This window comes from Ahaetulla prasina, chromosome 2 (assembly GCF_028640845.1).
Source record: "Ahaetulla prasina isolate Xishuangbanna chromosome 2, ASM2864084v1, whole genome shotgun sequence".
In the NCBI taxonomy this organism is placed as follows: domain Eukaryota; kingdom Metazoa; phylum Chordata; class Lepidosauria; order Squamata; family Colubridae; genus Ahaetulla; species Ahaetulla prasina.
Genome location: NC_080540.1, coordinates 9,658,559 through 9,685,697, shown reverse-complemented (window position 1 = coordinate 9,685,697; position 27,139 = coordinate 9,658,559). Strand labels below are relative to the sequence as shown.

Here is a 27,139-nt window from a genome sequence, read left to right as displayed (position 1 = left end):
ACTCCTACCCTCAAAACGACGCTATAGAGCACTGCACACCAGAACAACTAGACACAAGAACAATTTTTTCCCGAAGGCCATCACTCTGCTAAACAAATAATTCCCTCAACACTGTCAGACTATTTACTGAATCTGCACTACTATTAATCGTTTCATAGTTCCCATTACCAATCTCTTTCCACTTATGACTGTATGACTGTAACTTGTTGCTGGCAATCCTTATGATTTATATTGATATATTGATCATCAATTGTGTTGTAAATGTTGTACCTTGATGAACGTATCTTTTCTTTTATGTACACTGAGAGCATATGCACCAAGACAAATTCCTTGTGTGTCCAATCACACTTGGCCAATAAAATTCTATTCTAAATTCTATTCTATAAGGCATCCCGGTCAAGGAAGGGACGCAACTGGCGGACCAAGCGAACTTGGTAACAGGCCCTCCAGGAGATGGCCACCTAAAACCTTTCCCACAGATAGGACATTCAAAAGGCTTCTCTCCTGTGTGAGTCTTCTGGTGTGTCACCAGGTGGGAAGTCTGACGATAACATTTCCCACAATCAGGACATTCAAAGGGTTTCTCTCCTGTGTGAGTCCTCTGGTGTCTCTCCAGGAAGGAATTTTAACCAAAACCTTTCCCACAGATAGGACATTCAAAGGGCTTCTCTCCTGTGTGAGTCCTATGGTGAATGACCAGCTGGGAATTATCTCTAAAATCTTTCCCACAATCAGGACATTCAAAGGGTTTCTCTCCTGTGTGAGTCCTCTGGTGTGTCACCAGGTGGGAAGTCTGACGGTAACATTTCCCACAATCAGGACATTCAAAGGGTTTCTCACCTGTGTGAGTCCTCTGGTGACTCACCAGGTTGGAATTATTATTAAAACCTTTCTCACAGATAGGACATTCAAAGGGTTTCTCTCCTGTGTGATTCCTCTGATGTCTCACCAGGCTGGAATTATCACTAAAACCTTTCCCACAATCAGGACATTCAAAGGGTTTCTCTCCTGTGTGAGTACTCTGGTGTTGAACAAGGCTGAAATTATCACTAAAACCTTTCCCAGATAGGACATTCAAAGGGTTTCTCTCCTGTGTGAGTCCTCTGGTGTCTCACCAGGCTGGAATTATCACTAAAACCTTTCCCACAATCAGGACATTCAAAGGGCTTCTCTCCTGTGTGAGTCCTTTGGTGTATCACCAGGCTGGAATGACAACTAAAACCTTTCCCATAATCAGGACATTCAAAGGGCTTCTCTCCTGTGTGGCTCCTCTGATGTCTCACCAGGTGGAAATTATGACTGTAACATTTTCCACAGTCAAGACATTCAAAGGGTTTCTCTCCTGTGTGAGTCCTCTGGTGTCTCACCAGGCTGGAATTATCACTAAAACCTTTCCCACAATCAGGACATTCAAAGGGTTTCTCTCCTGTGTGAGTCCTCTGGTGTCTCACCAGGCTGGAATTATCACTAAAACCTTTCCCACAGATAGGACATTCAAAGGGCTTCTCTCCTGTGTGAGTCCTATGGTGTATGACCAGCTGGGAATTATCTCTAAAATCTTTCCCACAATCAGGACATTCAAAGGGTTTCTCACCTGTGTGAGTCCTCTGGTGACTCACCAGGTTGGAATTATTGTTAAAACCTTTCTCACAGATAGGACATTCAAAGGGTTTCTCTCCTGTGTGATTCCTCTGATGTTTCACCAGGCTGGAATTATCTCTAAAACCTTTCCCACAATCAGGACATTCAAAGGGTTTCTCTCCTGTGTGAGTACTCTGGTGTTGAACAAGGCTGAAATTATCACTAAAACCTTTCCCACAGATAGGACATTCAAAGGGTTTCTCTCCTGTGTGATTCCTCTGATGTTTCACCAGGCTGGAATTATCACTAAAACCTTTCCCACAATCAGGACATTCAAAGGGTTTCTCTCCTGTGTGAGTCCTCTGGTGTCTCACCAGGCTGGAATTATCACTAAAACCTTTCCCACAATCAGGACATTCAAAGGGCTTCTCTCCAGTGTGAGTCCTTTGGTGTATCACCAGGCTGGAATGACAACTAAAACCTTTCCCACAATCAAGACATTCAAAGGGCTTCTCTCCTGTGTGAGTCCTTTGGTGTATCACCAGGCTGGAATGACAACTAAAACCTTTCCCACAATCAGGACATTCAAAGGGCTTCTCTCCTGTGTGAGTCCTCTGGTGTCTCACCAGGCTGGAATGACAACTAAAACCTTTCCCACAATCAGGACATTCAAAGGGCTTCTCTCCTGTGTGACTCCTCTGATGTCTCACCAGGTGGAAATTCTGACTGTAACATTTTCCACAGTCAAGACATTCAAAGGGTTTCTCTCCTGTGTGAGTCCTCTGGTGTGTCACCAGGTGGGAATTATCATTAAAACCTTTCTCACAGATAGGACATTCGAAGGGTTTCTCTCCTGTGTGACTCCTCTGGTGTCTCGCCAGGTGGGAATTCCGACTAAAACTTTTCCCACAATCAGGACATTCAAAGGGTTTCTCTCCTGTGTGAGTCCTCTGGTGTCTCACCAGGCTGGAATTATAACTAAAACCTTTCCCACAGATAGGGCATTCAAAGGGTTTCTCTCCTTTGTGCATGGTCTTGTGTCTCAGGAGGTGCGACTTTGTAATGAAAGCTTTCCCACAATCTCGACATTCATAAGATTTCTCCATGGAGTGAATCCTCTGATGTATTGGCAGGTGGGAATTCGACTAAAACTTTTCCACAATCAGGACATTCAAAGGGTTTCTCTCCTGTGTGAGTCCTCTGGTGTCTCACCAGGCTGGAATTATCTAACCTTTCCCACAGATAGGGCATTCAAAGGGTTTCTCTCCTTTGTGCATGGTCTTGTGTCTCAGGAGGTGCGACTTTGTAATGAAAGCTTTCCCACAATCTCGACATTCATAAGATTTCTCCATGGAGTGAATCCTCTGATGTATTGGCAGGTGGGAATTACGACTAACACCTTTCCCACAGATAGGACATTCAAAGGGCTTCTCTCCTGTGTGAGTCCACTGGTGTCTCACCAAGCTGGAATTATCACTAAAACCTTTCCCACAGATAGGGCATTCAAAGGGTTTCTCTCCTGTGTGCATGTTCTTGTGTCTCAGGAGGTGCGAATTTCTAATGAAAGCTTTCCCACAATCTCAACATTCATAAGATTTCTCCATGGAGTGAATCCTCTGATGTATTGGCAGGTGGGAATTACGAACTGGAACTTCTCCCACAGTCAGTATATTGAATGGGTTTTTCTCCTTTATGATTCCTCTGGTCTATCACCAAGTTGGAATTATAACTGAAAGTTTTCCAACAATCAGGACATTCAAAACATTTCTCTCCTATGTGAGTCTTCTGGTGTATCACCAGGCTGGAATTGTGACTTTCCCATAATCAGGACATTCAAAGGTTTTCTCTTCAGTGTGAGTGGAGATGGAATTCTCACTGAAACTTTTCCCACAGAAAGGATGTTCAAATGGTTTTTATTCCTGTGTGCGCGTCCTTTAGTGTCTCATGACCTGAGAATTTCTAATGAAACTTTCAAACAATCTGCACAGTCATACGTTTTCTTCCTCCTGCGAGTTATCTGATGTAGCACCAAGTTGCCGTGCTCACTAAAGCATTTACTACATTGGGAGCACTTTTGTGGCTTCCCTCTTGTGTCTGGGTGCTTCCATGAACCACAAGGGAGCTGTTGTGACCAAAGCTTTTGCCACAATCAGGTAATTTGTATGGTTTTTCTCCTCTCTGGCTCCTCTTGTGCATCATCAGCTGCAACTTGCAATCTGTGCTTGTCCCACAATAGACAAATCTATGGAGCTTTTCCACAGATGATATTCTTGAGGAGATAAAATATGGACAATGCCTTGTTTAGTGGTGCTTTCATTCAAGCCGTTTTCTTCCTCACAGGGAGAGGCTTGAATTACTGTCTGCTCTACGTGACTTTACTATTGACCTTTTCCTCCCCACTGACTTCCAGATATTTCCCTCTTTTGCTGAAGGATAAATAATCTCCCTTCACTTTTCATGTAATGTATCCTTCAGTTCTGCATAATCTGCTTATTCTTTCTTGATTTTCTCTCTTTTGTCTAACAACTGTTGAAAGAGGAGAATTGTGTAGTTTTCTGAAGGAAATGGAAAATATTTGATTTCTGGCTTGATTTTCTTCTCTTTTCAACAGTGTTTGTTATTTACAGTTGTCCCGAATGTTCTTATTGCCATCCTCTTTGTCTGTAAGATTCAAAGAAAAATAGAACTTTAATTCTTTATAAATGGTTAGAAATGATGTGAAAAAAGAAAAAAGTATATATTACAATGAAAAAACAAACATGCCCCAATATTAGAATAATCACTTACATTATTGATGATTCATATCACACATGGAATACTACTGAGATCCATGTTCAAATATTCAATCAATATTCAATCAAATTGAGTTATTTAGTTGGGTCAATCATAAATTCTTAACAATGCAAAGTGTTATCATGAAATATATCTTGAAGTGCTGCGAATAGGTTACATAATTGCAGATATATGCATAGAGAGAAATACAGATGCACCCACCTACACATGTATACATGGAGAAAATCTACGTCTTTCAAGCCTGACAAATGTTGCAAAATGTTTACAGTCAAACCTTCTGAGCTAAATTTAGAGATGTGGAGGTTTTAACTGATGAAATGATGCTGAAAGCCTCTCTAAGCTTTGAAGCACCACTTTTACTCATGGAAGTCCTCAGCTGCAAATAAGAACAGAAAATCCTGTCTTCAACCCCTCTAGTGACATCCTCACTCAAGTTGTCCTCACTTAACCTACCACAATTGAAATGGATATCTGCGTCACCAAGCAGCTCAAACAGAACTTACATCTGTTCCTTTGTAGTTGTTAAGCAACTTACTGTGGGTTGTTAAAGGCAATTTTGTATGACCGTAACTTGCAATTTCCTGCCAGTATATCCATTGATTTTTCTTGTCAGAAGCTAGCTGGGAAGGTCACAAATGGGGATTATCAGTGTGGGATGACGCGGTCATCATAAATGTGCAACTATTGGCAGAACCCGAATTGGTGCAACTCCTTTTCCTAAACCTTTAAAACCACAGTGATGGTCATTGAACAAGTGCCAGGATTACCACAAATTTTATGGACCAGGTGCACGTCTCCTTCTTTTGTGCCATAGGAATTTTGAAGGCTCGGAGATGAAGTGGTAAGTGAGGACTACCTGTGCAACCAAAGAGCTATTTTTTCAGGAAGTGTTGGATTATGCAGAATTGAACCATGGACGGGACAAGAAATATCATTCTTACTGCCAAGACATGGAAGTAAAAAAACTTGTAAATTTTATTCATCTGTCATTTTCAATACATGTGTGGATTACAAACTATATCAAAAGGGCAACCTCAGGATGTAATGGGAGACTTTAACCACCCTGATATCAACTGGGAGACAAACTCTACAGCAAGTAGGAGACCGAATAGATTTCTAACCAACTTGGCTGACAACTATGTCATCCAAAAGGTAAAAGTGGGAACTAGAGGAAAAACTATACTCGACCTAATTCTTACTAATAGAGAAGCGATAGGTGAAATTGTCGGAACCTTGGACAAGTGACCACGTCTTACTGGAATTCAATATAATGCAAACACAAGCAATAGACTATAATCCAACAAGTGTCTTCAATTTTAGAAGAGCTGATTTTAACAAATTCAGCGCCGAAGCAATATTTCATGGATAAAAATCCTAAAAGAGAAAACACAATGCAAGAGCGTGGGAAACACTGGAAAATATGATCATATAAGCCCAGTCCAACACAATATCACTAAAACGGAAAAACAAGAAATCTAAGAAGCAGCCAGCATGGTTGCATAAAGATCTCCCTGATAAACTGAAAGACAAAAAGGATAAGTACAAAAAATGGAAAGAGGGACACATAACTAAGGCAGAATTATCAACAGATAGCCCGAATCTGCAAAGATGAAGTCAGGAAACCAAAGGCTGAGTATGAACAAAGACTTGGAACAAAAGTAAAAGATAACAAAAACAAGTTTCTTTCAACATATATATAGCAAGAAAAATGTCAAGGAAATGATCCACTAAAGAGAGAAAATGGCAAGGAAGTAAGAAACAATACCTGGAAAGATCCTGGAAAAGATAATCAAGCAACAAATCACCGAATACCTAGAAGCAAACAAAGTAATAACCAAAAGCCAACATGGGTTTGTCAAAAACAGATCATGCCAGACTAATCTTATTGCATTATTTGACAAAGTGACAAAATTAGTGGACCAGAGGAATGCTGTCGATATAATTTACTTGGACTTCAGTAAAGCATTTGATAAAGTAGTAGACCATAACCTACTACTAGATAAAGTAGAAAAATGTGGGTTAGACAGCACCACCACCAGATGGATTTGTAATTAGCTGACCAACCGCACTCAACGTGTAGTCCTCAATGGAACTACATCCACATGGAGGGAAGTATGCAGTGGAGTATCCCAAGACTCTGTTTTAGGCCCACTACTCTTCAACATCTTCATCAATGACTTGGACGAGGGGATAGAAGGGGAACTCATCAAATTTGCAGATGACACCAAGCTGGCAGGAATAGCCAACACTCCAGAAGATAGGCTCAAGTTACAGAAGGATCTTGACAGATTTAAACATTGGGCGCTATCTAACAAAATGAAATTCAACAGTGAAAAAGTAAGGTTCTACATTTAGGCAAAAAAACCCAAAATGCACAGGTACCGTATATGTGGTACCTTGCTCAATAGTAGTACCTGTGAGAGGGATCATGGAGTCCTAGTGGACAACCACTTAGATATGAGCTAGCAGTGTGCAGCAGCTGCTAAAAAACCCAACACAGTTCTGGGCTGCATAAACAGAGGGATAGAATCAAGATCATGTGAAGTGTTAGTGCCACTTTATAACGCCTTGGTAAGGCCACACGTGGAATACTGCATTCAGTTTTGGTCACCGCGATGTAAAAAAGATGCTGAGACTCTAGAAAGAGTGCAGAGAAGAGCAACAAAGATGATTAGGGGACTGGAGGCTAAAACATATGAAGAACGGTTGCAGGAACTGGGGATGTCTAGTTTAATGAAAAGAAGGACTAGGGGAGACATGATAGCAGTGTTCCAATATCTCAGGGGTTGCCACAAAGAAGAGGGAGTCGGGCTGTTCTCCAAACCACCTGAGGGTAGAACAAGAAGCAATGGGTGGAAACTGATCAAAGAAAGAAGCAACTTAGAAATAAGGAGAAATTTCCTGACAGTTAGAACAATTAATAAGTGGAACGACTTGCCTGCAGAAGTTGTGAATGCTCCAAATTTTTAAGAAAATGTTGGATAACCATCTGTCTGAGATGGTGTAGGGTTTCCTGCCTGAGCAGGGGGTTGGACTAGAAGGCCTCCAAGGTCCCTTCCAACTCTGTTGTTATTATTATTATTGTTTAATGTCAATTACCTCAGTACCTGGATGAAACTGTCTATCTAGACCCATTCCAGTCCGGCTTCCGGCCCGGTTACAGCACTGAGACGGCTTTGGTCGCATTGGTTGATGATCTCTGGAGGGCCAGGAATAGGGGTTATTCCTCTGCCTTGGTCCTATTAGATCTCTCAGCGGCTTTTGATACCATCGACCATGGTATCTTGCTGCACCGGTTGGAGGATTGGGAGTAAATTATCGGTGGTTCTCCTCCTATCTCTCTGATCGGTCGCAGACGGTGTTGACAGGCAGATGAAGGCGCCTCACTTATGGGTGGCATTGATTCATCCTGTTCAACATCTATATGAAGCCGCTGGGTGAGATCATCACTGGTTTCGTGTGAGGTATCAACACTGATGACACTCAGTTGTATTTTTCCACAGGCCACCCAGGTTATCAAGTGCTGTCCCGATGCCTGGAAGACGGTCTGGATGGGGAGAAACAGGCTCAAGCTCAATCCCTCAAGACAGAGTGGCTGTGGATGCGGCGGTACAGTCAGCTGCAAGGCTGTCTGTTGAGTCATGGCCCCAATGGAGAGGGTGCATTCGTCTCCTGATGACCTGTTTTGAAGACCACTTGACGGCCGTTCAGGAGAGCTTTTACCAGGTTCGCCTGGTTCGCCAGTTCGCCTTTCTGAACCGGGATTCTATGCACGGTCACTCATGCTCTCGTGACATCTCGTCTGGATTACTGCAATGCTACATGCCCCTTGAAGAGCATGCTCCAGTTGGTCCAGAATGCGGCCGCCTGGTGATAGAGGGAGCCTCTCATGGCTCCATGTGACATAGACTGCACTGGCTACCTGTGGCCTTTTCGCTTGGGTTTTGAATCTTAAAGCGCCCATATTAGTTATTACGGGACCGCCTACTGAATTGCCTAGACCTGTGCGCCTCACAGAGGGATCAGGTGAGCCAGGCATGACAGAGAGGAATTTTTCTGTGGGGCTCACCTCTGGAACGAACTAGGACAATTTCCTGACCTTTAACCTGCTGAGCTTAAGACACATCTATTATCTGCAGGACTGACTAGAATTTTAAATTTTAAATTTGGTTTTAACGGGTTTTATTATTTTATTGTGGTTTTGACTCAGATTTAATAAGTTTTAAATTGTTTTAATTTTGTACTTATATGTATGTTTTACTGAAATGCCCTGAGTCTTTGGGAGATTGAATAAAATATGATTAAATCAATAAATAAATCAATAAATAAAATAAAAATATTATTAGAAGTCATAGAAAAGAAAGGGTTTATTAAATCAGATCATGCAAAGAAATTCCATTCTTCAACATGACTAAATTAGTGGACCAGTAAAATGCATTACACATATCTTGAGTTCACTAAAAAGCATCTGACAAAGTAGATGGTAAGTTTTATTTTAAAAAAGGTGCAGACATCCAATCACACAGATGGATTCTAAAACAAATTGTAAATGAGCAGTCCTGTTGTGGAACCAGACATGGAGAATTCTTGAGGCTTTGAAAATAAGTTTACTTCTCCTTTGTGGCTTTTGAAATACTGGAATATTATCATGTCATCTATAATCCTTCTTTTCTTAGACTAACCAAATAAAATCCTGAACCATTCTTGATATTTTATTTTATTTTATTTTATTTTATTTAATTAGCTATATCTTCTAAAGGACTCAGATGTACAGTTCATTTAAAAAATTAATATACATACTAAAATAACATTGTTATTCAATGGTCATTCACCAATTGACCAGAAATACCCAATAAAATTACAATTAAAAAATTTTAAATTTTAAATTTAGAATTTTCAGGCAATGCTTGATAAATAAATAAGTTTTCAGTTCAAATTCAGGCAATTAAACCAAGTTGTCAGATATCTACAGAAAGGACCTTTCCTGAGACACTGTGTAGGCATAGAAGACTGTGAGGCATACAGGGAGGCATTAACAGCAATTGATAACCATGGATGCTTTGAAGTTGGTACAAAATTGAATTTAAGACCACAGAAGTAGTGCATCCAGGAGGAAAGTAAGCAATGGTGCTCCTCAATCAAGCTGCATTCTGGACTATCTGAAGTCTCCAGGAATTTCACTCTATGTAGAGAGCATTAATAATCCAGGCAGAATTTTTATTTTTTTTTTATAAAAAGTTTTATTTTACAATCTTGTCAAATAATCATCCAATGTACAGTTATATACAATTAGTCGGCCTGCCCAGTCACCATTTAACCTTCTTCCTCTTCTACCTTCTTTACTTTCCAAACCTTCCTCTCCTTCTCTTATCTACCTCCTTCCCTCCACACACTCTTCTCCCTCTACCCTCTTCCTTCCTCTTCTCCTCTTCCTACCTCCTACTCTTTTTTCCCTCCCACCGTTCTAAATGGTAACTGGTCAGACCCACTACATTAATTATATTTATACATCTTCAATAATCCTGTACAAACCATCACTCCATCACTAACCTCAACCCCATTCCCTACTCCCCACCCCCCACCCCGACTTCCCAGAACAAAATGGGTATCAAAACTAACAATCATAATCTAAAATAATTCCTAAATTATAATCTAGTCTCCACGCTTATTCACACTCTCAATTCCTCTCCTTCAAAAATATATCTAATACAAATTATTTCCTAAATTTACTCATATGCTATTTGATATTTTTTTATCTGATACTTATTTTGAATATAATCAATCCACATTTTCCATTCTAAAATATATTTTTCTTGTGTATAATCTTTCAAGTAAGCAGAGATTTTGCCATTTCTGCCAGATTTGATACTTTGAGAGTCCATTCTTCAATTGTAGGTAATTCTTTCTTCCAATATTGAGCAATCAAAAGTCTTGCGGCTGTTTAAGTTCAGAATCAATTTAGTCTCTATAGCTGTACAATCCATAATTATTCCTAGTAAAAGAACTGCGGTAAACTTAATCTTCTTTTTCAAAATATTCTGCATGATCCACCATACTTTAATCCAAAATACTTTAACTTTTTTGCAAGTCCACCATATATGATAATAAGTAGCATCTTCACAATCACATCTCCAGCATTTAGCCTGTACATTAGGATACATATGACAATTTTTGGGGTCTAAATGCCATCTATAAAACATCTTATAAAATTTTCTCTCATATTTTGCGCTGTAATTTAACATTCCTCACCCAAATTCTTTCCCAAGTTTCCAACATTATTGGTTGCTGAAAATTTTGCCCACTTAATCATACAATCCTTAACCAATCTCTCTGAATCTATTTCTACTAATACATTATACAACCTCTTAATATGCTGTTGACCTTGATCTCTCATTTGTTTTAACAAATTATCCTCAATTGCTTAACACCTATTTTTGATCTAATTTCCATCTAGCTTGTAGTTGTCCATATTGGAACCATGTATAATTTTTCCTTCTTCCCCATCTTTTCTCTAGATTTTAATTGTAACTCTTTTCCATACAAAGAAGTTCTTTATAAGTAACTACCCATCTTTTGATATATATTTATATTTTCTATCATGTGTCTCGGTTTGCCCATATTGGAATCTTTCCATCTAATTGTATTGATATTTCCTCCAAACCTCAATAATGCATTTCTAATTATATTATTTTAAATATTTTATCAACTTTCTTATCATATAATAAATAGGCATGCCACCCATATAACAAACCATAACCTTCTATATTCAGAACTCTTTCCTCAGTTAAATTAATCCAATCAGTAATTAATGATAAAACAACTGCCATAATACAATTTTAAATTAGGCATTTTAAGACTTTCCTTATATCCATTTTTAATTTTATTCTTGGTTTTTGCCCATCCATACAAATTTACTAATCCTTTTGCCATTCCTGTAATTTAATATCATTCTTAAACACCGTATCATTTGAAACAAAACAAAACCTGGGCAAAACATTCATTTTATAGCTATTCTTCCCAGCAAAGATAGTTGTAACTTCTTCCAACTCTCCATTTCTTTCCATACCTTCTGCCACAATACCTCATAATTATTTTGTATAATTTAACATTTGAAGCTGTAATATATATTCCTAAATATTTAACCTTTTAACGATTTCAAAACCTGAAGTTCTTTCTAACTCTTCTTTGTTGTATATTCATATTTTTAGTTATCATCTTTGTCTTTTGCTGATTCACCTTAAATCCAGATACTTTACCATACTGACCAATTATATCTTTTAAACCAGTTACTGAGTATATTGGTTGAGATACAGTAACAACCAGGTCATCTGCAAAAGCTCTTAATCTATAATCTTGATGTTTAACTCTAATTCCCTTTATTCGATCGAACCACGATGTTATTCAGAAGAATTTCTAAAGTTAAAATAAAAAGTAATGGGGACAAGGGACATCCCTGTCTGTCCCTTTCTCAATTTTAAAAGTTTCTGTTAACCCACCATTTACTATTATTTGTGCTGTTTGAATCCAGGCGAGAATTGATTTGAGCATGAGTGACACATAAGGCATCTCAAGAAACAACTGCACAGGCAATCTTAAAAGCTCTCCTAGCCGCCAAGTGATCTTCAAACGACAGCATCCAGGAGAATTGATTTGTTTGATATTCAACAGTCAGCATTTGCAGCTGACTGTCCAGATGCCGGCATCCACAGCCACTCCGTCTTGGATGGATTGAGTCTGAGTCTGTTTCTCCCCATCCAGACCCGTACGGCCTCCAAACAACGGGACAGCACTTCGACAGCTTCGCTGGGGTGGCCTGGGGTGGAGAAGTACAGCTGGGTATCATCAGCGTACAGATATCTTAGTCTCCGGGCCTTTAATCATCTTAGTTGCTCTTCTTTGCACTTTTTCCCAAAGTTTCATCTTTTTAGTAATGTGGTGATGAAAACTACATGGAGTATTCAAGGTGTGGTCTTACTAAGGCTTTATATAAAGCAGTACTAAACATTCACGTGTCTACATAAGCAAAAATTGTATTAGCTTTTTTGGCTGCTGCCGCATACTGCTGGTTCATATTTAAGTGACCATCCATTAGAAGTCCAAGGTCCTTTCATTTTTCCTGCCTAAGTATAAAATCTTGTTTTCCTCCACATTAAATTTCATGTTGTTGGATAGGGCCCATTGTTTCAAGTCTCTTCAAGATCTTTTTGGGATGAGTTTGACCCTGTGGCTCCCAAGGACGTGGACAGGCTGTTGGGGAGGCTTCACGGCACTACATGTTTACTGGACCCGTGTCCTTCCTGGCTGGTACTGGCCACTCAGGAGGTGACACGACGCTGGCTCCAGGAGATTATCAACGCTTCTTTGTTGGAAGGGGTTTTCCCTGCCGCCTTGAATGAGGCGGTGGTGAGACCCCTCCTCAAGAAGCCCTCCCTGGACCCAGCTATTTTGGGTAATTATCGTCCAGTCTCCAACCTTTGTTGCAAGGTAGAGAGTGTTATCCAGCTACAATACCTGGATGAAACTGTCTATCTAGACCCGTTCCAGTCTGGCTTCCGACCCGGTACAGCACGGAGACAGCTTTGGTCATTGGTGGATGATCTCTGAGGCCAGGGACAGGGTTATTCCTCTGCCCTGTCCTATTAGACTTCTCAGCGGCTTTTGATACCATCGACCATGGTATCCTGCTGCGCCTTGGGGATTGGGAGTGAGGCAGTATTGGTGGTTCTCCTCCTATCTCTCTGACCGGTCAGACGGTGTTGACAGGGGCAGAGGTCACCGCGAGGGACCTCAATTGTGGGGTGCCGAGGTCAATTCTCTCGCCTTCTGTTCAACATCTATATGAAGCCGCTGGGTGAGATCATCAGTGGCTTTGGGGTGAGATACCAGCTGTACGCTGATGACACCCAGCTGTACTTTCCACCCCAGGCCACCCCAATGAAGCTGTTGAAGTGCTGTCCTGCGTGGAAGCTATCTGGATGGGGAGAAACAGGCTCAAGCTTAATCCTCCAAGACGGAGTGGCTGTGGATGCCGCACGATTCAGTCAGCTGCAGCCACGGCTGACTGTTGAGGCGAGTTATTGGCCCCAAAGGATAGGGTGCATCTTAGGTGTCCTCCTGGATGGATGGCTGTCATTTGAAGATCATTTGACGTCTCCAGGGGGCCTTCCACCAGGTTCGTTCGCAGTTGCGCCTTTCCTTGATCGGGATGCCTTGTGCACGGTCACTCATGCTCGTACCTCTCGCTGATTATTGTAATGCTCTACATGGGGCTCCCTTGAAGTGCATTCGGAGGCTTCAGTTAGTCCAGAATGCAGCTGCGCTGGTGATGGAGTTCATATAACACCGCCTCGCGCAGACTGCACTGGCTGCCTGTGGCCTTCAGTGCGCTTTAACGTGGTTACGATTTAAAGCGCTCCATAGCTTAGGGCCTGGGTACTTACGGGACCGCCTGCTGTTACCACATGCCTCCCACCGACCCGCACGCTCACAGAGAGGGACTTCTCAGGGTGCCGCTCAATGTCGGTCGGAGGAAGGTCCTTCTGTGGGGACACTCTGGAACGAACTTCCCGGTTTACGCCAAATACCTGACTGGATATTCCGCAACTGAAGACACATCTTTTTATTCGCGCGGGGCTGTCTTAAATTGAATTTTATCAAATTTTTAAAATTCTTATTAACTAATTTTAAATGGGGTTTTAGCTCACTGTATATTTTAATTTTCAGGCCAATTTTAAAATAAGTTTTTAAATTGCATTTTAAATTATATATTGTACTGTCTGTTTTATTTTTGCCTGTACACCGCCCTGAGTCCTTCGGGAGAAGGGCGGTATAGAAATCAAATAAATAAATAAAATAAATAAATCCTAAGCTTGTCTTCTTGGGTGTTGGCTGTTCCTGCCAGCTTAGTGTCATCTGCAAATCTGATGAGTTCTGTGATTGGGCAACCGGTAGTGGTGGGAGCGGGAGGCTCCCCCCACCCACCCAGATGCTTCTGCGCATGCACAGAAGCTTGGCGCACAAGCACGCCCACGCCCACCAGCAAACCAGTAGCGATGGGTTTTGAAACCCGCCCCTGATGAGTTCCCCTTCTATTCCCTCATCTAAGTCATGTATGAAGATATTGAAAAATACTGGGCCTAAGACAGAACTGTCTGGCATATCACTGCTCACCTCCTTCCATGTAGATGTAGTACCATGAAGGACAACTTGTTGAGTACGGCTTGTCAGCCAGTTATAAATCCATCTGTTGGTGATGCTGTCTATCTGTCATTTTTCTAGCGTATCAATAAGTAGGTTGTAGTCTACTTTATCTTATGCCTTGCTGAAGTCCAAATATACAATGTCCAGAGCATTTCTCTGGTCTACTAATTTAGTCATTTTGTCAAAGAATGAAATACGATTGGCATGATCTGTTTTTTAAATTATTTTTTCCATTATCTTCCCAGGTATCAGTGTTAGGCTGATTGGTCTGTTTTTTCCCTTTTTTTGAAGATGGGAACTACATCGGCTCTTTTCCAATCCTCAATGTTCCAGGATTTTTGAAGGATATGGTACAAGGGTTCTGAGATAACATCTGCCAGCTCCCTCCCAATCCTGCTGTTCTGAGAATCAGGTCCTGGTGATTTATATTCACCAAACTCATCAAATTTGAGATGACACCAACCTGGCAGGAATACCCAACACCCCAGTAGATAGGGTCAAGATAGAAGGGAATCTCAATAGCCATTCCCAAAGAATCAAACTTAAACTTTAAAGAGACTTTTCAAATCTTCCCACCAGCAGAAAATTGCAGCCACCAGTTTCACAGCCTGCAGCCCCAGTGGGCTTCCATTTGGGGAGGGAAGGAACCTGCAGCAGCAGCAGCTGACCTGCTTCAGCCCAGTTGCTTCTCTGCTTCCAGGCCGTGGAGGGAACCGAACAGCCCGACTTGCTCCCGGACTCTCCTCCCACCTGCTGCCCTCAACTCACCCGCCAGCTGCTGCTTCGACCCTGGGAAGACCACAGGAGCCACTCTGCGCACCACTTTCCTCCCATGCAGTCATCCGGAAGAGGAAGTTCCTCTGGGCGTCTCCTCTCCTCCCATCCTTTCTAGCAATACAGTACTTGATGGTTTTAACTCTTTAAAATCAACCTCAGAGGCCGCCTACTGTACTGTCTGCTTTCTAGGCACAGATGTTGCCCCCTTGACTTCCATCTCCAGATAGGAAAGGCTTGTTCTGTCTCTACCTAAGGGGTCTGCCAGTTGTTTTCACTGATTAAAGCTATCAAGTCATTTTTTACTTCTAGCAACCGACCTTTGCAAATGAGACAAGTGAAATAGTGAAATGTGATGCTACAAACAACAAAATACCCTATCCCACCAGACTTGAAATCCTAGGCTTAGAAAACTTGGAACTCTGTCGCCTTCGACAAGACCTAAGTTTAACTCACAGAATCATCTATTGTAATGTCCTTCCTGTTAAAGACTACTTCAGCTTCAACTGCAATAATACTAGAGCAACCAATAGAAACTTTATGTCAACCACTTTAATCTAAATTGCAGAAAATATGACTTCTGTAGCAGAATCATCAGTGCTTGGAATATTTTACCTGACTCTGTGGTCTCCTCCCATAATCCTAAAAGCTTTAACCAAAAACTCTCTACTATTGACCTCACCCCATTCCTAAGAGGACCATAAGGGGCGTGCATAAGTGCACAAACGTGCCTACCGTTCCTGTCCTATTGTTTTTCTTTTCTTCTTCCTATATACATATATGCTTATACCTCCTTATATTTTCTCATATATGTGTTTATATATTATATAATCTTTTTGTATGATACCTACATATATTGTTATGACAAAGTAAATATATAAATAAATAAATAAATAAATAAATACTTAACCTTACGAAGATTAGTTATGTGCTGAGCCCTAAAAGTTAAAGACTTTTTTTTACAGAACTGTACAATACGTTTTCTTGGGGGGTGTCTCTCAATGGAGATCAAAGCCTCCCGAAACCCCAAATCTTAATGACTTATTTAATGTGGCTCCCAAGGATTTAGGACATGGCAACACCACAGGGACGAAATGCTTCTGGTTCGTACCGGATCAGGCTATCCGGTAGCGATGGTAGTGGGTGATTCGGAGAGCCGGTTGCAAAAATTCCTCCCCCCCACCCATCCCACCCAATCTCCCAGTTGCCCGCTTGCTGGTTCTTTTAAAAATGCTTTTAAAAGGTTAAAAAAAAGGCTCTGGCAATTACAGCTGAGCCGCACGATCGTCAGACCCTTTTTTTTACTTTTAAAAGCATTTTTTTTACAACCTATTCAGCGGAATAGTTTGTAAAAAAATGATTTTAAAAGTAAAAGATTGTGCGCCACAGCTGATCACCTTCCCCCGCCTCCTGTTCTACTTACCCCATGCCTCTTTTGGGCTTGCACTGTGCAAGTGCGCACACCTCGCATTTGGTGCGTGGTACACACTGCACATGTGCACATGCAGCACGCATGCGCAGCCAGCGAACCGGTTGAAACTCAGGATGGCATAGAAAGCACTTCCTGGGTAGCATGCTGTAATTTACAGGGTAAATGTCCCCCAGACAGACAGCCTATCTACCTACTGTGATCTACTTTTTGCCTCTCAATATTCCATAGGTCATGAAAGCTTTATGCTTAAGCAGAATTATAATTCGTGGCTTTCCATCCAGCATCCTTGGGCCTTAAACTAGATGTTTGGCTTTGGTGCCTTCAAGTCAGTCAAGTCAAGTGGTTTCTGTTATGTCCTGCACCGGCAGTGGCGGCCCCTAGTGGTGGAGATAGTTTCTTGTTCTGTTCTGATTGGCTCCCGCTTTGACAGCCGAGTATAAAAGGGCTGTCAAAGCAGGCGTGCTGTTCTTGTGTTGTTGCTGGTCTCTGTGAGTTAAAAATAAACGTTATGTGTGAACATCTGTGGAGCCTCAATTATTACGGAACCCACAGAATATAATACTGGCAACGAGGACTGAGGAAAGTACGTGAGTTGCTGAGCTGCTGAGTGAGCCAAAGTGTGAATTTCTCCTCAGAGCTATTCAGATCCCTGTCCTACAGAACAAACCATGGCATCGCCTCAGAACTTTGTGCCTTTTAACCCAGCGACCGAATCATGGGAGGCGTTTGTAGCCCGTTTTGAATGCTTTCTTATTACCAATGAGTATACAAACCTATCTAGTGAAAGGAAACATGCTTATTTCCTGGGTTTCTGTGGGGCAGAAATGTTCGAGACAGCCATGACATTGATGGCCCCCCAGTCAATTCATGCAGGGACTTGGGATGACTTCATGGCTAAATTAAAAAGACATTACGCCCCGACACCCTCCAGAATCGCCCAGCGGCAGCTGTTTTACCATAGGGATCAGGCTGAGGGGGAATCGATAAATCAGTATGTAGCCGCTTTACGGAAAGTGGCACGCCATTGCGAATTTGTTGATCTGGATGATTACCTTTTGGACCGGCTCGTCAGCGGTGTCCGGGATGAACGCCTCAAGCGGCATCTCATCGCTAAGCAGGACCTCACATTTCAGATGGCATTAGATGAGGCATGTGCCTCAGAGCTGGCCACCCTCTCATTAGCTGATATGCCTCGAGGGCAGAGCCCGCAGATAGCAAAAGGAGCAACAATTCATTTCAGTGAAGCTGATCCACTATATGAGGAGGAGGAGGAGGAGGAAGACACTGTCCAGCGCCTTAAAGAGGTTAAGAAACCAAATACTCATGCGGGAGATAGCCTCCCTCTGACTGGCTGTTTTGGGTGTGGGGGAAATCATATGCGAGCCACCTGTAATTTCAAAGACGCAATTTGCCGCCGTTGTGGCCGACGGGGCCATATTGCCCGGGTTTGCCGATCGGTCCAGCCTGAGAGGGTTCCACAAAAGGGTCCATCAGCCGGCCCTTCTCTTGGAAGACGACCTCACCTGAGATCCAGGAGGCCGCAGGATGACTGCTATGCCATTTTCCGTGATGAGATGGGAGGAACAGGGATCGGGTGGCGATCTGAGGAACCGGTCCAGCAGAAAATCCGAATTTCCATCCTGATCAAAGGGCGGCCATGCCTGATGGAAGTTGATACCGGATCTGCAACTTCCATTGTCTCCTGGAGCACAATAAAGCGTCTGGTGCCTACTATCGCTAAGAAGCGTCTGAAGCCTTGTGCGCTGTTATTAAAAGACTATCAGGGACGGCCAATTCCCATTGTGGGTAGTGGGAAATTCAGGGTACAATTCAAGAAATTTGTAGGCCGCCTATCACTGGTAATTGTAGATGGCTCATTGCCTAGTCTTCTGGGGCTTAATTGGTTCGAAGCCCTGGGTTTGACTATTCAGGGTGTTAACTCGATTGGAGCTAGTCAGCTGGATACACTGGTTTTATATGGTGAATCCTACCCATTGCCTGCCTCCTCTTTCTTGCCTTCTGGTTTCTATGATCAGACATCTCCAAGAGAAAAAAAGAAGTCCCATTCTTTGCAATGAACTCCTGCGGTAGCCAGCAAAGCCATAAGCTCTTCCAAGTTCTTCTGTTCCCTGTCTTACTGTCTTTCACTTTTTTTTCAATACGTAGGTTAAGGTCATGTCCTGTCTTTAATCCTGTCACCTGGAGGTGAAGGTATTTTAGTTGTGAAGAGGCTGGCCCAGGATTTCTTAATGAGCATCTGCTGTAGACTATTAAGAAAGACTGAGGGCTGCTTTCTGCTTCTAAGAATGTATTTCTCCATTTCTCCTTTGGAGAAATATAATATTCTAGCTCTTTTAATATCCCCCAAACTATTTCATTCTCTGGGGAGGGGGCTTCCCAAAATTCCCCCCTTTGGGGCTATATATATATATATTTACATATTGCCCAACCTACGAACTATTAGAATGGGCCGGAATAGCTCAGGCTGTTAAGAGCCTGTTATTAGAACACAGTAGCCTGCAATTACTGCAGGTTCAAGCCCGGCCCAAGGTTGACTCAGCCTTCCATCCTTTACAAGGTAGGTAAAATGAGGACCCAGATTGTTGGGGGGGCAATATATTGACTTTGTAAATATACAAATAGAATGAGACTATTGCCTTATATACTGTAAGCCGCCCTGAGTCTTCGGAGAACGGCGGGATATAAATGTAAACAAAAAAAAACAACTTTCTGTATACCTGGCACATCACGAGGGATATTTGCCTGGCATCCTTACTTGGGGTCTATTGAAATGGGAGGTGATTTTTGCAGGCTACTGGGACAAGGGAAAATACACCTGTGGAGGCAGCAGAGGATTCTCATGATGATGATGGCAGTGGCCCCCAAAAGGAGAGTCTTCCAACCACGAAGGTCTAGCAGCCAGAGCAGAAGTTCTGTTAAGTAGAAAAGAAATGTATAGTATCCGATTTTCTGGGCCAGTTCTTCTTAGATGTCTGATGTCACTTTCTGTGAGCTTTCAGTCAGGTTTGAAGCAAGCACATGTCCCAAAAATTTTTGTAGCCATGATTGTGCCTTAAGAGATAATTAAGGCTGCCCATTTCCAAGGATTGCTTCCTGAACCTGCCTTAGTTTATTTCATCCAGGATTTGTGAGGCGATTTTACAGTATTCTTCCCATGCCACGCCCAGCAAGCCACGCCCAGAGAACCGGTAGTAAAAAAATTTGAAACCCATCACTGCACCACACCTGTCAATTTACCAACTCCAGTTACTGTACCAGTGAACATCGCACATCTAGTCACTATCACCTCACCAATGAATCTCCCAACACCATTGACATTAGCTGGCCCTTTAAATATAGTCCTGAGACCAGTGGAAAGCATGTCTTTCCTTCCCCAGGCATTGCCAACCTCTCCCTCCCACCCCACCCCACCCCCGGTAAAAACAACAAACAACTTAGAGCAAAAACTTCATCCATAAAAAAATAGAAAAGGAGGCTGCTGTGTATTGCTAAATGGACTGCTAAATTGGCCACGCCCACCCAGTCACATGACAAGAAGCCATGCCCACCCAGCTGGTCCAGCCCCCAACAGTCTGAGGGACCGTGAATTGGCCCCGTTTAAAAAGTTTCAGGACTCCTGCTTTATGTGGAGGTAGGTGAAGGGGATAACCTCCGTGTGTCTTTGAATAGTGGGTGTGCAGCTACTCCTACAAGACAGGTAGTACAAACATTCTTGATAATTCTCCCTTCCTCCAGACAGAAGTCCGAAGAATTGCTACGCCAACGACTCCCAGTGTGGATCCTCTTTGGCATAATCACCTGTGTTCTATAATCTTTGCTTTTCCTACAATAGGCAGATCTGTGGTTCTTTTCCACCACTGACATTCTTGGAGTCTCAAGGACATCAAAAATACTCTCAATCCCTTCTTGGATGGAGCATTGATTCAAGTTACGGCTTCCTTCCTCACAGGGCAAAGCCTCCATTACGGTCTGCCTTATCTGGCTGTCCAAGTGATCATATCCTTCCCACTGACTTCCAGCTATTTCCCTCTTTTTCTGAACTAGGAAATTATGCCCCTTGATATTTTGATATCTTTCTTCCAGATACTCTATTTTTTTTGTCCAGCTCAAAACTCTTTTCCTGGTTTTGTCCTCCTTGTCTGTAAGCTGCTGGGGAGGAAGAAGAATTTTGGGGATTTCCGGAGGAACTAACAAGATTTTGATTGCTGCCTTGGTTTCCTTTGCCTTTTAATGCTGCTTGTGATTCAGTGCTCCACAGTGCTCTCTTTGGCATTCAGATCCAGAGGCATACATTACAATAAAAGGCAAAGGTGCCAAAAGGCTAACTTAACCTCTTACATTAATTATTTACTTTTTCAATATACATGTCAAATACCCATTCAGTTATGACATTTATTTGCTTCCTAACAAACCTAGCAGACAACTTTGTTTCCCAAAAAGTAAAGAAGGGAACAAGGGGATCAGCCATATTGGACTTAATTCTCACTCACAGAGATGAAATGATAGAAGGTGTTGAACTTACAAGAAACTTGGGGGCAAGTGATCACGCAAGATTGGAATTCAACATTATGCAAACACAAGTAGTAGAGCAAAGTCAAACTAGAGGCTTGGACTTTAAGAGAGCTAATTTCAATAAACTTAGAGAGAGCTTGAGAAGGATTCCATGGGTGAGAATCCTAAAGGGGAAAACAATTCAAGAAGCTTGGGAAATTTTGAAAAGTGAGATTATAAAAGCCCAGTCAAACACAAAACCAAAGAAGAAGAAAAATAATAGATCTCAAAAGAAAGCAGCATTGATGCATAGAGAACTATCTGACAAATTGAAAGACAAAAAGGACAAGTATAAAAAGTGAAAAGAGAGGCAAATAACTAAGGCAGAATATCAGCAAATAGCCCGAGGCTGTAAAGATGAAGTGAGGAAAGCTAAGGCTCACAATGAACAAAGGCTAGCGACAAAAATAAAAAAACAACAAAAAAAGCTTCTTCCAACATGTTAAAAACAAGAAAAATGTCAAGGAAACAATTGGCCCATTGCTGGGAGAAAGCAGCAAGAAGGTGACAAGCAACAGGGAGAAAGCAGATGTACTTAACTCATTTTTTGCATTTGTCTTTACACAAAAGAAAAAAACAATCCAACCTATCAAAAACAGCACCATAAAAAACAGATTAGGAACATAAATTAAAATAGGGAAAAAAATGGTAAGTGAACACCTGTCTACCTAGACGAGTTCAAACCACCAGGACCGGATGGATTACACCCCAGGGTTCTGAACTGGCAGACGAGATCTCAGAGCCACTGAACTATATCTTTCAAAGATCATGGAGCACAGGGGAGCTGCCAGAGAACTGGAAAAGAGCTGATGTAGTTCCCATCTTCAAAAAAGGAAAAAAACCAGATCCAAGAAACTACAGACCTATCAGCCTGACCTCAATCCCGGGGAAGATTCTGGAAAAGATAATCAAGCAACGAATCACTGAACACCTAGAAGCAAACAAAGTAATAACCAAAAGCCAACATGGGTTTGTCAAAAACAGATCATGCCAGATTAACCTTATTGCATTATTTGACAAAATTAGTGGACCAGAGGAATGCTGTCGATATAATTTACTTGGACTTCAGTAAAGCATTTGATAAAGTAGACCATAACCTACTATTAGATAAAGTAGAAAAATGTGGGTTAGACAGCACTACCACCAGATGGATTCACAATTGGCTGACCAACCGCAGTTAACGTGTAGTTCTCAATGGAACTACATCCACATGGAGGGAAGTATGCAGTGGAGTACCCCAAGGCTCTGTTTTAGGCCCAGTACTCTTCAACATCTTCATCAATGACTTGGACAAGAGGATAGATGGGAAACTCATCAAATTTGCAGATGACACCAAGCTGGCAGAAATAGCCAACACTCCAGAAGATTTATTTATTTATTTTATTTTATTTATTTAATTAGATTTTTATTCCGCCCTTCTCCCGAAGGACTCAGGGCGGTTTACAGCCAGATAAAACAGAACAAGAATAAATACAAGATAAAATAATATTTAAAAAACTTATTAAATTGGCCCAAATTAAAATATAATTAAAACAGTAAAAACCCAATTAAAAACTAAAATCCTACGCCAGTCCTGCGCGAATAAATAGATATGTCTTCAGCTCGCGACGAAAGGTTCGAAGGTCAGGAAGATAGGCTCAAGATACAGAAGGATCTTGACAGACTTGAACATTGGGTGCTATCTAACAAAATGAAATTCAACAGTGATAAAAGTAAGGTTTTACATTTAGGCCAAAAAACCAAAATGCATAGGTACCGTATATGTGGTACCTTGCTCAATAGTAGTAACTGTGAGAGGGATGTGGACAACCATTTAGATATGACCCAGCAGTGTGCAGCAGCTACCAAAAAAGCCAACACAGTTCTGGGCTGCATAAACAGAGGGATAGAATCAAGATCATGTGAAGTGTTAATACCACTTTATAATGCCTTGGTAAGGCCACACGTGGAATATTGCATTCAGTTTTGGTCGCCACAATGTATAAAAGATGTTGAGACTCTAGAAAGAGTGCAGAGAAGAGCAACAAAGATGATTAGGGGACTGGAGGCTAAAATATATGAAGAACGGTTGCAGGAACTGGGGATGTCTAGTTTAATGAAAAGAAGGACTAGGGGAGACGTGATAGCAGTGTTCCAACATCTCAGGGGTTGCCACAAAGAAAAGGGAGTCGGGCTGTTCTCCAAAGCACCTGAGGGTAGAACAAGAAGCAATGGGTGGAAACTGATCAAGGAAAGAAGCAACTTAGAATTAAGGAGAAATTTCCTGACAGTTAGAACAATTAATAAGTGGAACAATTTGCCTACAGAAGTTGTGAATGCTCCAACACTGGAAATTTTTAAGATGTTGAATAACAATTTGTTTGAAATGGTATAGAGTTCCCTGCCTGGGCAGGGGGTTGGACTAGAAGACCTCCAAGGTCTCTTCCAACTCTGTTATTATGAGATTTATTGACTTGGGTCAATCATGAGTTCATAGAATTGCAAAGAGTAATCATCAAATATACTTCGAAGTGCTGGGGACAGGTTATATATATGTACATATCCCGTGTTTCCCCAAAAATAAGACCCAGTTTTATTTTCTTTTGGGCCCATAATAAGCACCAGGTCTTAGTTAAAGGGCATGTCTTACCCGCTTATCTTAGGACCATTGCAGGGAGGCCACCCAAACCCTGACACCTGTTGCACCACCGCCTGACTTCTTCTGCAGCCGCTTGCGGCAAACACTGCGTAGCTTGTCATGCAGCCCATGCAAGCTGTGTCCAAACAGTTTCTCAGCTGATTAAAACACATTTAACTTCTGGAGGATTTTTTTTTTTTTTTGGAGGAAATAATGTTTTAAAAAGCGACATTCAGCTATCCTTTTCCTTTTGGCTAAACTCTTCTAATGCACTCCAACCATTTCCACTAGACTGCATTTTCTTTCACTCTTGCTTCCCTTCTGAGAAGGCAGAGAAGAATGTGAGTCATATCTGTGTATGTTATGCTTGGGGCAGGATGCCGTGTGGTGCCTTGGGCCATTACCACAGTTCACAACAGGGATGAATCCAGGGCCCACTGAAAATTAGCCATTTCCATTTTCCTTTTCTCTCCACCTACACATTTAATCCTGAGAAACGTTTGAGTAAAATGAATCAAGCCAAAATTCAAACAATCACTTTCTCATCTATACTTTCAATGGGAGATCACAAATGAAATTCAAGCATTCTGTAAACTCATCTACTATTCCTCATATGGATTACCTTGTGTGCAATAAGGGATGATTTATGCTTGAAGTAATGTCCACAGACTGGACATTTCAAACATTTCTCCACAGTGTAAAATCTCTGGTGTATCATTAAGTAGGAATTCTGACTGAAACTTTTCCTACAGATAGGACATTCAAGGGTTTCTCTCGTCTGTGAGTCCTCTGGTGTGTCACCAGGTGGGAATTCTGACTGTAACATTTCCCACAATCAGGACATTCAAAGGGTTTCTCACCTGTGTGAGTCCTCTGGTGTATCACCAGGTTGGAATTATTACTAAAATGTTTTCCACAGATAGGACATTCAAAGGGTTTCTCTCCTGTGTGAGTCCTCTGGTGTCTCACCAGGCTGGAATTATCACTAAAACCTTTCCCACAGATAGGACATTCAAAGGGTTTCCCTCCTGTGTGAGTACTCTGGTGTTGAACAAGACTGAAATTATCACTAAAACCTTTCCCACAATCAGGACATTCAAAGGGCTTCTCTCCTGTGTGAGTCCTTTGGTGTATCACCAGGTGGAAATTATCTCTAAAATCTTTCCCACAATCAGGACATTCAAAGGGTTTCTCTCCTGTGTGAGTCCTTTGGTGTATCACCAGCTGGGAATTATCTCTAAAATCTTTCCCACAATCAGGACATTCAAAGGGTTTCTCTCCTGTGTGAGTCCTCTGGTGTCTCACCAGGTGGGAATTATCTCTAAAATCTTTCCCACAATCAGGACATTCAAAGGGTTTCTGTCCTGTGTGAGTCCTCTGGTGTCTCACCAGGCTGGAATTATCTCTAAAACCTTTCCCATAATCAGGACATTCAAAGGGTTTCCCTCCTGTGTGAGTACTCTGGTGTTGAACAAGACTCAAATTATCACTAAAACTTTTCCCACAATCAGGACATTCAAAGGGTTTCTCTCCTGTGTGCATGGTCTTGTGTCTCAGGAGGTGCGAATTTCTAATGAAAGCTTTCCCACAATCTCAACATTCATAAGATTTCTCCATTGAATGAATCCTCTGATGTATTGGCAGGTGGGAATTACGAACTGAAACTTCTCCCACAGTCAGTATATTGAATGGGTTTTTCTCCTTTATGATTCCTCTGGTCTATCACCAAGTTGGAATTATAACTGAATGTTTTCCAACAATCAGGACATTCAAAACATTTCTGTCCTATGTGAGTCTTCTGGTGTATCACCAGGCTGGAATTGTGACTTTCCCATAATCAGGACATTCAAAGGTTTTCTCTTCCGTGTGAGTTCTCTGGTGCTTCACCAGGATGGAATTCTCACTGAAACTTTTCCCACAGAAAGGATGTTCAAATGGTTTTTATTCCTGTGTGCGCGTCCTTTAGTGTCTCATGACCTGGGAATTTCTAATGAAACTTTCAAACAATCTGCACAGTCATACGTTTTCTTCCTCCTGCGAGTTATCTGATGTAGCACCATGTTGCCATGCTCATTAAAGCATTTACTACATTGGGAGCACTTTTGTGGCTTCCCTCTTGTGTCTGGGTGCTTCCATGAACCACAAGGAAGCTATTGTGACCAAAGCTTTTGCCACAATCAGGTAATTTGTATGGTTTTTCTCCTCTCTGGCTCCTCTTGTGCATCATCAGCAATCTGTGCTTGTCCCACAATAGACAAATCTATGGAGCTTTTCCACAGATGATATTCTTGAGGAGATAAAATATGGACAATGCCTTGTTTAGTGGTGCTTTCATTCAAGCCGTTTTCTTCCTCACAGGGAGAGGCTTGAATTACTGTATGCTCTATGTGACTTTACTATTGACCTTTTCTTCCCCACTGACCTCCAGATATTTCCCTCTTTTGCTGAAGGATAAATAATCTCCCTTCACTTTCCATGTAATGTATCCTTCAGTTCTGCATAATCTGTTTATTCTTTCTTCATTTTCTCTCTTTTGTCTAACAGCTGTTGGAAGAGGAGAATTGTGTAGTTTTCTGAAGGAAATGGAAAATATTTGATTTCTGGCTTGATTTTCTTCCCTTTTCAACAGTGTTTGTTATTTACAGTTGTCCCGAGTGTTCTTATTGCCATCCTCTTTGTCTGTAAGATTCAAAGAAAAATAGAACTTTAATTCTTTATAAAATGGTTAGAAATGATGTGAAAAAAGAAAAAAGTATATATTACAATGAAAAACCAAACATGCCCCAATATTAGAATAATCACTTACATTATTGATGATCGTATCCCACATGGAGTACTACTGAGATCCATGTTCAAATATTCAATCAATATTCAATCAAATTGAGTTATTTAGTTGGGTCAGTCATAAATTCTTAACAATGCAAAGTGTTACCATCAAAAATATCTTGAAATGCTGGGAATAGGTAATAATAATAATAATAATAATAATAATAATAATAATAATAATAATAATAATAATAATAATAATAATAATAATAATAATAATAATAATAATAATAATAATAATAATAATTTAATTTTTATACCGCCCTTCTCCCGAAGGACTCAGGGCGGTTAACAGCCAGATAAAAATACAATTCAATATACAATAAAACCCATTTAAAAAACTT

General features: G+C 41.4%; 2 protein-coding genes and 2 pseudogenes across 4 annotated transcripts in view; all 4 read right to left on the bottom strand.

Annotated features, from left to right (window-relative positions):
• Positions 1 to 27,139, bottom strand: part of LOC131193503 (zinc finger protein 84-like) — a 97,902-nt gene that overhangs the window by 44,479 nt on the left and 26,284 nt on the right. For both annotated transcript variants that reach the window (XM_058173742.1, XM_058173744.1), the window contains exon 2: positions 15,343 to 15,668. The gene's annotated coding sequence lies outside the window, so the exon portion shown is untranslated. The remainder of the gene's footprint in view (positions 1 to 15,342; positions 15,669 to 27,139) is intronic.
• On the bottom strand, positions 293 to 1,048 carry LOC131189680 (zinc finger protein 572-like; annotated as a pseudogene).
• LOC131189679 (zinc finger protein 850-like) lies at positions 1,044 to 26,819 on the bottom strand (annotated as a pseudogene).
• The window catches only part of LOC131193504 (zinc finger protein ZFP2-like), a 52,990-nt gene continuing 51,363 nt past the window's right edge, over positions 25,513 to 27,139 (bottom strand). Inside the window, exon 3 of one of the 2 annotated variants that reach the window (XR_009153925.1) lies at positions 25,513 to 26,648. The gene's annotated coding sequence lies outside the window, so the exon portion shown is untranslated. The remainder of the gene's footprint in view (positions 26,649 to 27,139) is intronic. The other variant, XR_009153924.1, reaches the window with a different exon arrangement.